Consider the following 9,070-nt stretch of genomic DNA (forward strand, 5'->3'; position numbering starts at 1 on the left):
CCACCACGTGGATCAAATCCCGAATCCCTACGTTGTAATTCCTCAAACTTGTATAACTGAGCTAGGGTGGGAGTGCACAAAGAAACAGAATATACAGAAACGTTGCTTAATAATCAATTTTGGACGTAATGATTCCATCATGGTTGACAAATAAAAACCTGGAACGATAACAAATGACTGAAGCAATACAATGAGAGAAGAAAAATCTTTATTATTTAAAAGATGAGAAAAATTCCAAAGAGACCTCTCGTGTTTTTTTTTTTGACAAATTTAAAAATCAGCCACTTTTTCAAAAATTAGCTCACACATATGAAGCAAATGAAACATGAAATCAGCAAAGAGAGCAAATATGAAATAGTTTTATGTATTAATTTCTCAAAGGTTATCATGTTGTACCATTTGTTCAATGGTAAATCAAAACTTAACAACTAACTACACTTTTGTGTACTTTAAAAGCACGTTAGCACATTCAAAATCTATGTATTATGAAAAACAAAACAACAATAGCAAAACAGAGCAAACCATCGACGAGGAGTTAAACCATGTTAGTGATTGGCCAGTTTAAAGATGAGGATATTTATCAAGAATAGAACGAGGTTCCTTTCAAGATGTATTCTTGATGGTGGGCCATCAATCTTTCAAAGAAGTGTACTGAGCTTCATTCAGCTGTAAAAAATTTGGAGACGAAATTTCGAAATGCTAAATTAAATGAGAATAAATCTTGCAATAGGAGATCGTCTCCTAATTATTACAGGAGAACGAAACTCGATAAAAAAATCCCAAATAATTTATTACTCAATTAACAGCTTGAGACTCTAATGATGCATCAGTTTCTTGTAATGTTTGAGTTGACCAAGAAATAGGATTACATCGAATTCAGTAATTTTACATAAATATATTACAATGTAAGTTGAAAAGTAATAGAAGTTACATAACGAATATTTACATATATTACTATTTACAAATATTAATATTTAAATAACCTCAAGTATATGTAACATTGTTTATCTCCGTTTAAACGATAAAACAATACTATAAAATTTAATTTCAATATTATTCAACATTCATTAATGATCTACAATCTGTTTGTTTAGATATATGAACTACAAATCATTAAATAACAATAAATAAACGTTCCATTATTCTTTAAAAGTATTGATGAAAATTTTATTAAATAACAGCACAGAACATTCCAATATCAGTTAAAAAGTATTGATGAAAATAATATTATCCAACAATGAATGAACGTTCCATATTCATTAAAAAGCATTGAGGGAAACTACATTACCTAACAATAAATGAACATTTCTGTGTTCATTGAAACGTATTGAGGGAACATTAGAAATGAGTAAATAAAATTCTATGTACTGCTAGTGTTAATTAACTCGCCTACGTAACGCAATAATGTGGTGTCATCAGATATTAGGAAGCCCACTCTCTTATTTCATACAACACTTCTGAGTTATTTTCGTTTTCAGAGAACACTTTATTGCATAGTCTTAAGCTTCAAGAAACAAGAGCTTATACAGTTTACAAGTAAGGCCTGATGATAATGTAAACATAAGTCTAAGCTAAAGAAAGTTCTCTAAAACATAACATTATTGAATATCAAGTTTTAATGAAAACTAGCAAGCTTTTAACCTACTATTCAATTTAAGATAAATTCACATGATATAAAAGAATAACTACATGTAACATTTTTAAATTTTTACTAAGGACGACGTATTATATATATATATAAGCTTGTTTGTTGAAAACCACCAACTTTGGCTTAATTATAAGATCAATAAACAGTGATAACAGTCTAACCATACAACTCTGATTATAATACATTTCTAAAGCTAGGCATAAATTTGTAAGTATAAAGCTGATTTAGCAGGTTAAATGTACATTCATAATAGTAATAATGAATATTCAGATGTATACTCATAAAATTAATACCAGATTTATCCGGTTAAATGTATACTCGAAATATTATTATTTATCGAATTAAATGTATATTCATTATGTCAATACTCGATTCAACGGGATAAATGCATACTCACAATGTTAGTACTGAACTTATCGGGTTAAATGTGTGCTCACTATGCTAATGCTGAATTTATCATGATGTAAAATATATATTCATAATTGTAATATTAAATTATTTAAGACTGAAGTTAAAGTTCGAAAGGTAATAGTAGATTCTAAAGAAAAAACACAATTATAATGTTTTTACTAGTCTTTAAAATTTACAAAAATGAAAAATAATGTCAAAGTTTCTTCAACTTACATTAAATTCAGTTTAAAAATTACAACTTGTATTTTTGTTAAGCCTATTTCTCATAGAATGCTGTAACATGAATAATTTAAAATTCTGGCCTCAGGAAAAGAATACAATTGAATTCCGAAATGAACAAGCATTACGTAAAGAAAAGAAGAAAGTCGTTCACTTCATAACGTCTGTATTAAATTAGAAACGTTGACGAAATAAAACAAAACAAATATATGTAACTTTTCTATCCATTAAAATAGATTTACAAATTGGTTTCTGTTCCTTTTTTTTTGTACAGAACTTTTTTAAGTCACTGCAGGATTACATTATGTTTTAGTCAATCTTAAGTTATTTCAAACAAGATGTTCTTCATTAACAAAACACAATTTAAAAAAAAAGTTGCAAAAGTACGTAAGCTCTTTGAAAGAGAAAATAAAATATAAAAAATAAAAAAGTTGTCATGTTTTACTTCAAAAGCTTATTATTAGTCTTCTTTATAGGGGGCGTTACGACGAAGGTTCAGGATAAGAAAGGATTGGATCGACAACTGTTTGTACAGTACACGACGGAAAAATCAATTTTATTTTCATTGAAGTTCAAAAGAAGCCAAAATTTATGATTTACGACGCACCTCGTAATCAAGGAAGAATCTACTTAATCAATATATTTTTATTTTACTTTGTCCAAACATTTTATTTTTACAGTTTTATTCGCACAGAAATTCAATCATTATTAAGAACCGACCAGATATGCTTTTACATTTCTATCTTGTGTTTTTATGTCATAAAACTTTTAAAAATTCTGTTTACTAAAATTATTGAGTTATGGATTTAAGCTATCTCTAATATCAAAATACAATTTTGTATTCATCTGAATTGAAGACGAGTAACCGTGAGTAGCTGTCAGCACCATTGTCTCGTGACAAAAACGAAACAAATATTAAAAATGTGAGGAAACAATAACCAATCAGCAAAATGAAATATTCTGTACAGTAACAAATTTAATTAAAAAAACACGCCTGAACATATGTGATCGCATCACAGTGAACTGTGAGAAACAAACGTGATAAAGTACATAATAAGATCTATATTGTTAATAAAAGAACAGTATTGTTATGCTCATTCAACTCCTGTTTCAATACATTGTTATTTCAATGTATGAACAAGTATTACATTGTTGGAATGTCAGACATAATATGTCATACGTCCATTACGTACAAAAGTTGTTATTGTTCTTAGTACTTTAATATTCCACTAGATGGCAAAAGAAACATAGTTAGTGGTGAAATCATTCAATTGAAAAAACAACAGTCATTGGTGTTGTAGGAAAAGTAAATTAAGATATATTATGTGCGATACTTGGAACTCGAATAGACATTTATTGAGTTACTAAGAAGTTAGCATACTCAAAGGATGCACATATATATTGTAAACAAAGTTGGAAGGGAACTGAAATTCTAAGAAACTACTTTGAATGTTTTTTTCTGTTTTTCTATACACATTTATATATACACTCATACGCATATTAATTGTGGTTGAAGTTGAAAAAGATTAATAAATATAATCTATTCTTTAAAGGTCTTAGTCACTTTTTGCTTTAGCCTAACAGAAAAAAATAAACAAAAACTTACAAAAACAATTGGAATAATAACTTAGGACAACATAAAAACATTATATTTTATACTATACATATAATTTAAGAGTTAACTTAATACTTAGAATACTATAGAAGCATGAAATATTTAAACATTTTACAAAAGTGTTGATAATTTTAAATATGTGTTTTCAATTCAGTCTTTCTGTATTCGATGGTATTAATTCACTGATACTTAATAAAGGATGATATTTTAACTCATGTAGAATTCAGAGTCTCAAATAGTTAATTCATTTCAGCAGAAATGACCATAAATAAAAAATAATTACGGGAAAGAAGACAATGTTGAAAAAATTTCAATAAATGAAACTTTAAATAAGTAGTTTTGTAAATTGAGGATATTAAATGAAAAATCACTAGAAAAAATCTAATAAATATAAAAATAAATCAAACTAGGATATTCGGCTTCACTAACTGTCATCACGCAACAATACGATTATGAAGTTAAAATAATAAGCCCTGCCATCTAGTGTCAGTTATATCACACACTGTGTTCTTATTTATTCTTAGAAGGAGAAAGTAAGGTAAAACTTTGAGCGAGGAAAACAGTTTTAACAGCAAGTATTATAAGTAGGATAAATATCATAATACTGAAGTAGTTTTTACATCACGTGGGTTGTAAACCTAATAATTATTGTGATATTTGGTGGTTTAATTACAACTCGATGCAATAAATATCTGAACTGTTAAAATAAAAGTATTCATTCTAGAAACCTGAAAAACAGCTTTACTCTAAAATATAAAAGTGTGTATTATGTTAAATAATACACACTTTATGTGCTACAATAAACTTAATAGATTTATTGTATGCATAATCTTTGTGTTGAAGATTTTAGGGAATCGGGCTATTAATATTGTAGAATAATTTATGATTGGTTTACTACAACAATTGCATATGTTAATCTAAGACGATGAATTACAGATATTTATTGGTAACATTTTCCTTTTAATAGTGAGACACAGAGTAAAACATAAGCTATTCGTACACATCAATAACCATAAAGATGAAGAACCAGAAATATACGAAGATCCAGATACTGAGAATTTCATTTCATAATGACAGACTTTGCAAGTTAGTTAGTAATCCAGGCCTTTTTTTCTGTGAGAAGAAGTGATTTCCCCACTGACTTCAGAAACGAGGTGGATATTTTATTATTAAGATGGTGGTTAGAATATGTACCACGAGAGGGGGCTCGCAATCTTTGCATAAAAGTTTAAACAAACCTGAATGTTGTCGAAACGCCACTCTGCTACAACGGATAAAGTCTATAACAGTTTTTCAACTGGTTGATTCTTTAGTGATAATAACCGTTTAATATTTCTCTCTCGTAATTTGATTTAAAATAAATAAAACAATTAGTACCGATTCTACACAAATTAACAAAACACTATTTTTGGTTCAACTTCTGTAAAAAACAAAACCTTATACTCGTGATTTTATTTTTTCATGTTTTTTTTTCACATTTACTACCTGATTGCTATAGGTAAATAGAATTAAAGTTATATAGTCAAATATAACCTATTATAACATTCTAATTACAAGAACCAAGTTAGCAACTTTACATCACAGTGCTTAAGGCAGAATTTGCAACAGTTAATACCAAATACACGATACTGTCAACTAAACAACAACAATGGTGAAATTATTTATCGATATTAGTACCCTAATAGCACTCATTGTAAGCACAAATATATTGTTGTACATAGGTTCAAAATGTACATTTTTTTACATGAATATTTTACCATTTTTACTTAACTGCTGTATATTTTTACATACTAATATTCTGTCGTAAAACCTACGTGATTAAATATTCATTTAATGAATAATAACCAAAGCGATAGAGTTGAATTTGTTTTTTTAAATGAGCAGATTCCTCACCGAGTTCATTGTTGGACACAACCGATCCACCCACATTAACTAATGACGTTTTTCTTCGGTAACAAACATCTTTCTATGTACACTAAATTAAACAGTCGTCTTTCTGCTAACAAAATGCTTTCCGTTTCATTTTAATGTACGACACTCACTCATCTAATAACTACATAAGTCACAATTACGAGTGGTTATACTTTAAGTTATACCTCATAATTTCTTAAGATTCGTTTCTAATAACTGTTTTTTTGAAATTTCTTACTGCACTTTAATTTAAACTACACGTCCAGTTCTTTACAACTCTCCCCTCCTCTATTTATTATGATGGAACGAATAGATTAACCTTCTGTATCTACTTAAGTGAAAGACTAACGTAAACGAAACGGGGATGTCAGAAATTCTTCTGCATCGCACTGACGCCTTACTTATTTCCAAATATTCCAGTACGTTTTGAAGCCCAAAATAAAAATAAAATTCTGTCGAATCATCCACACGTTTAATATTTTTTAAAAATTTTAATCGATATCATAAAATAATGTGCTCCTAACATGTAACGGAAAAGGAACATCAAATATGGTCGATTAATGCTATTTAAACATTTGCAAGGGACAGCCTTCTATCTTACACAATAAACTACTTCACAATCAAATTCATATAAAATCAAAGAAAATGAGGCAACGTTATTGAAAGTAATAAAACTTATTAACACCGACCTAACTTGTTTTTGCAACTCTACTTTGCTATTAACATATGAAGAAACATGTTAGTTGTGTTTTAATATATCCCTTATACTAGTCTAAACAATGTTATTATTTGATTACTATTGTGAAGACACAGAAGAAAAACATTAATAAGCCATGAAACCACAATAATGCATTAGCAACAATAGAGAAGGCTTAAATTCCATTAGGCCTACTTGCATTGGCAAATTCGTTGTTGTATATCCGTTGTTTAATAAGAAAGATTTTCCGGCGATTTGACCTAAACAGAATATTGTATTGCACTGATTAGGTTAAAGTCATAATTTGTTGACAATGAATATTTATTTTGCTCACATTAACTAATCGTTAAATTGTTTAAATTGGTTGTTGATATTAAATTCGTAGAGTTGAAACCTTTATTTAACAGTGAACTGGTACAAGATTTGCATCATTTATTTAACAATGAACAATAAATGCACATAAATTAGGAAAAAAAAAAGGCTTAAAACGTTTTAGAATGGCCTTATCTCATCTTCAGTAAAATTGTAAAATAAGTACAATAAAAAATAACGTCGATGTGATGAAGGTTTTATAAAAAATTTAAAATCGGCCACAAAAGGAAAACAATGCACACAGAGAAATTAAGATACGACACTAAAAACTAAAGTGACCCATAAACAGAACCAAAAACAGGTCGTAATTCAACAGACCAACAGATGTGAAAGTTCTTGCTTTTGAATGAATCTTTTGTTAGCTGGACTTACAACGCTAGAAACAAGGTTTTGATACCCGTTTTGGGCAGAATATAGATAGCCCTTTGTACAGCTTTGTGCTCAACAATAAACAGACCCTTTTGTTAGATGTTCCACAACTCAGTGACTTAGAGCTCAGTTTCTGATGAGAACTTGTGTTATGTATAGTTTTATATATTTTTTACACTGTTTGTGATTATTAGAACTAAAAGTGAATGTAAATCTTGGTCAGTTTTGTAAGATATCCCTTTTCTTTACAAGTACTAATAATTAAGAAACGTTTAATATTGTACAGATATACTGGTAGTTTCCTTATGGTTTTCCATGTGTGCATGAATAAATGATAATGATGGAAATATTCGAGTTATTTGATTACAAAAACACATGATGAAGATTCAAAGATGATTTTTAGAATCGCCGTGTGTTTGAAGTAACAGTTTAGTGAGGTTATTTTGAGGGGGGGGGGGGTTGGCTCTGCTTACATAACGGGTGAAGAGATTTCGTAATGCTGTTTCCAGAATAGTTTGTAAGTAACGTTTCTGTTTCCACGAACCTCGGAACTTCCTTTTTCTCTTTTTTTAAGTATCGAAGAACTACATCACAACACCAGTTCGTTCAAGGATTGTGCGTACGTGTGCGTTAGCTCTAACAATACATATCAAGTCATGCAGCTAAGCACGTGACCACAAACAGGTGGGATATCCCATAGAAATGAACGTAACACGTATTATCCACAGTCACAGTACAGGTAACGGAATATCTCTGTAGGAGACTAGTTTGCTCGGCTTGGAGCAGAGCCACATTGAGATATTCGCTGTGTGTTCGCCATGAGGATTCAAACCCCGTATTTTTAGCGTTGCAAGTCCGTAAACTTACAGATGTCTTATTGGGGGTCCCATAGGGGCTGCTAAGAATTGAAACTTTTTACTGAGAGAAGTCTTTTGTTTTTACAGATGCTCCCTTTCTTGTATAATAATTACTGTTCATTGGGTTAAATCTTAGAATATTTTATTTAAGATTCATGATTTATCTACTAATTTATCTTGTGTTTTATTTACTTTGCTACAACATTTACTTTTTACTTCTGTGTATATTTCATGAAAACAATTTCCTGTTAACATCACGTTCTCTATTGAAATGTTTTCTGAAAATAGTATTTTATAAATTATAATCGAACACGTTTTCTGTCATTTTTATGATTCTACTGCTTCATTAAATTATATAATTGTTTTTTAAAACTCTGTACTGCAAACTGGAGTGATTTAGATATGTTCTACAGTAAAGTTAGAAATGTTTACTCCCCAGATAGTTAAGAATACACGTTTTTATATGAACTCACGTCACGTCATTATGGTTTATTAAACCATTATTTAAACTTTTATGTGGAGACTGCACGTGATTTTTCTAATTTTGTTGCCGAAAATGCTTAAACTATTTGTTTTACTCAACATTAGCAAACCATGCCATGTAAACAATCGTTTAGAAAGAATGAACCGTAGTTTGAACAATGCAGAAAGTGGTTTAAATAGTTTACTGAATGTCAGGGAACTCTACCATAGAAACAATGCTTTAGAAAAGAGACTTGAACAATCTAGAAATCGAAAAGTATATAAAACTAAATCTAGACAGCACTAAAAACTAACAGTACTGAAGCCATATCGAGAGAAAAAAAACATTATGTATATCGAATTATTAGAAAAATACGGATTACATGAACATGTACAACCTCAGTAATTAAAGATATTGAGTATTTCAAATTGCCCGCAAGATGGTTGCTGTAGCAAATCGGCGTACAGTGCGTGATTCTGCTTGAAATTTCTTATTATGTTTAATAATT

This window comes from Tachypleus tridentatus, chromosome 2 (genome assembly GCF_004210375.1).
Source record: "Tachypleus tridentatus isolate NWPU-2018 chromosome 2, ASM421037v1, whole genome shotgun sequence".
NCBI lineage: Eukaryota > Metazoa > Arthropoda > Merostomata > Xiphosura > Limulidae > Tachypleus > Tachypleus tridentatus.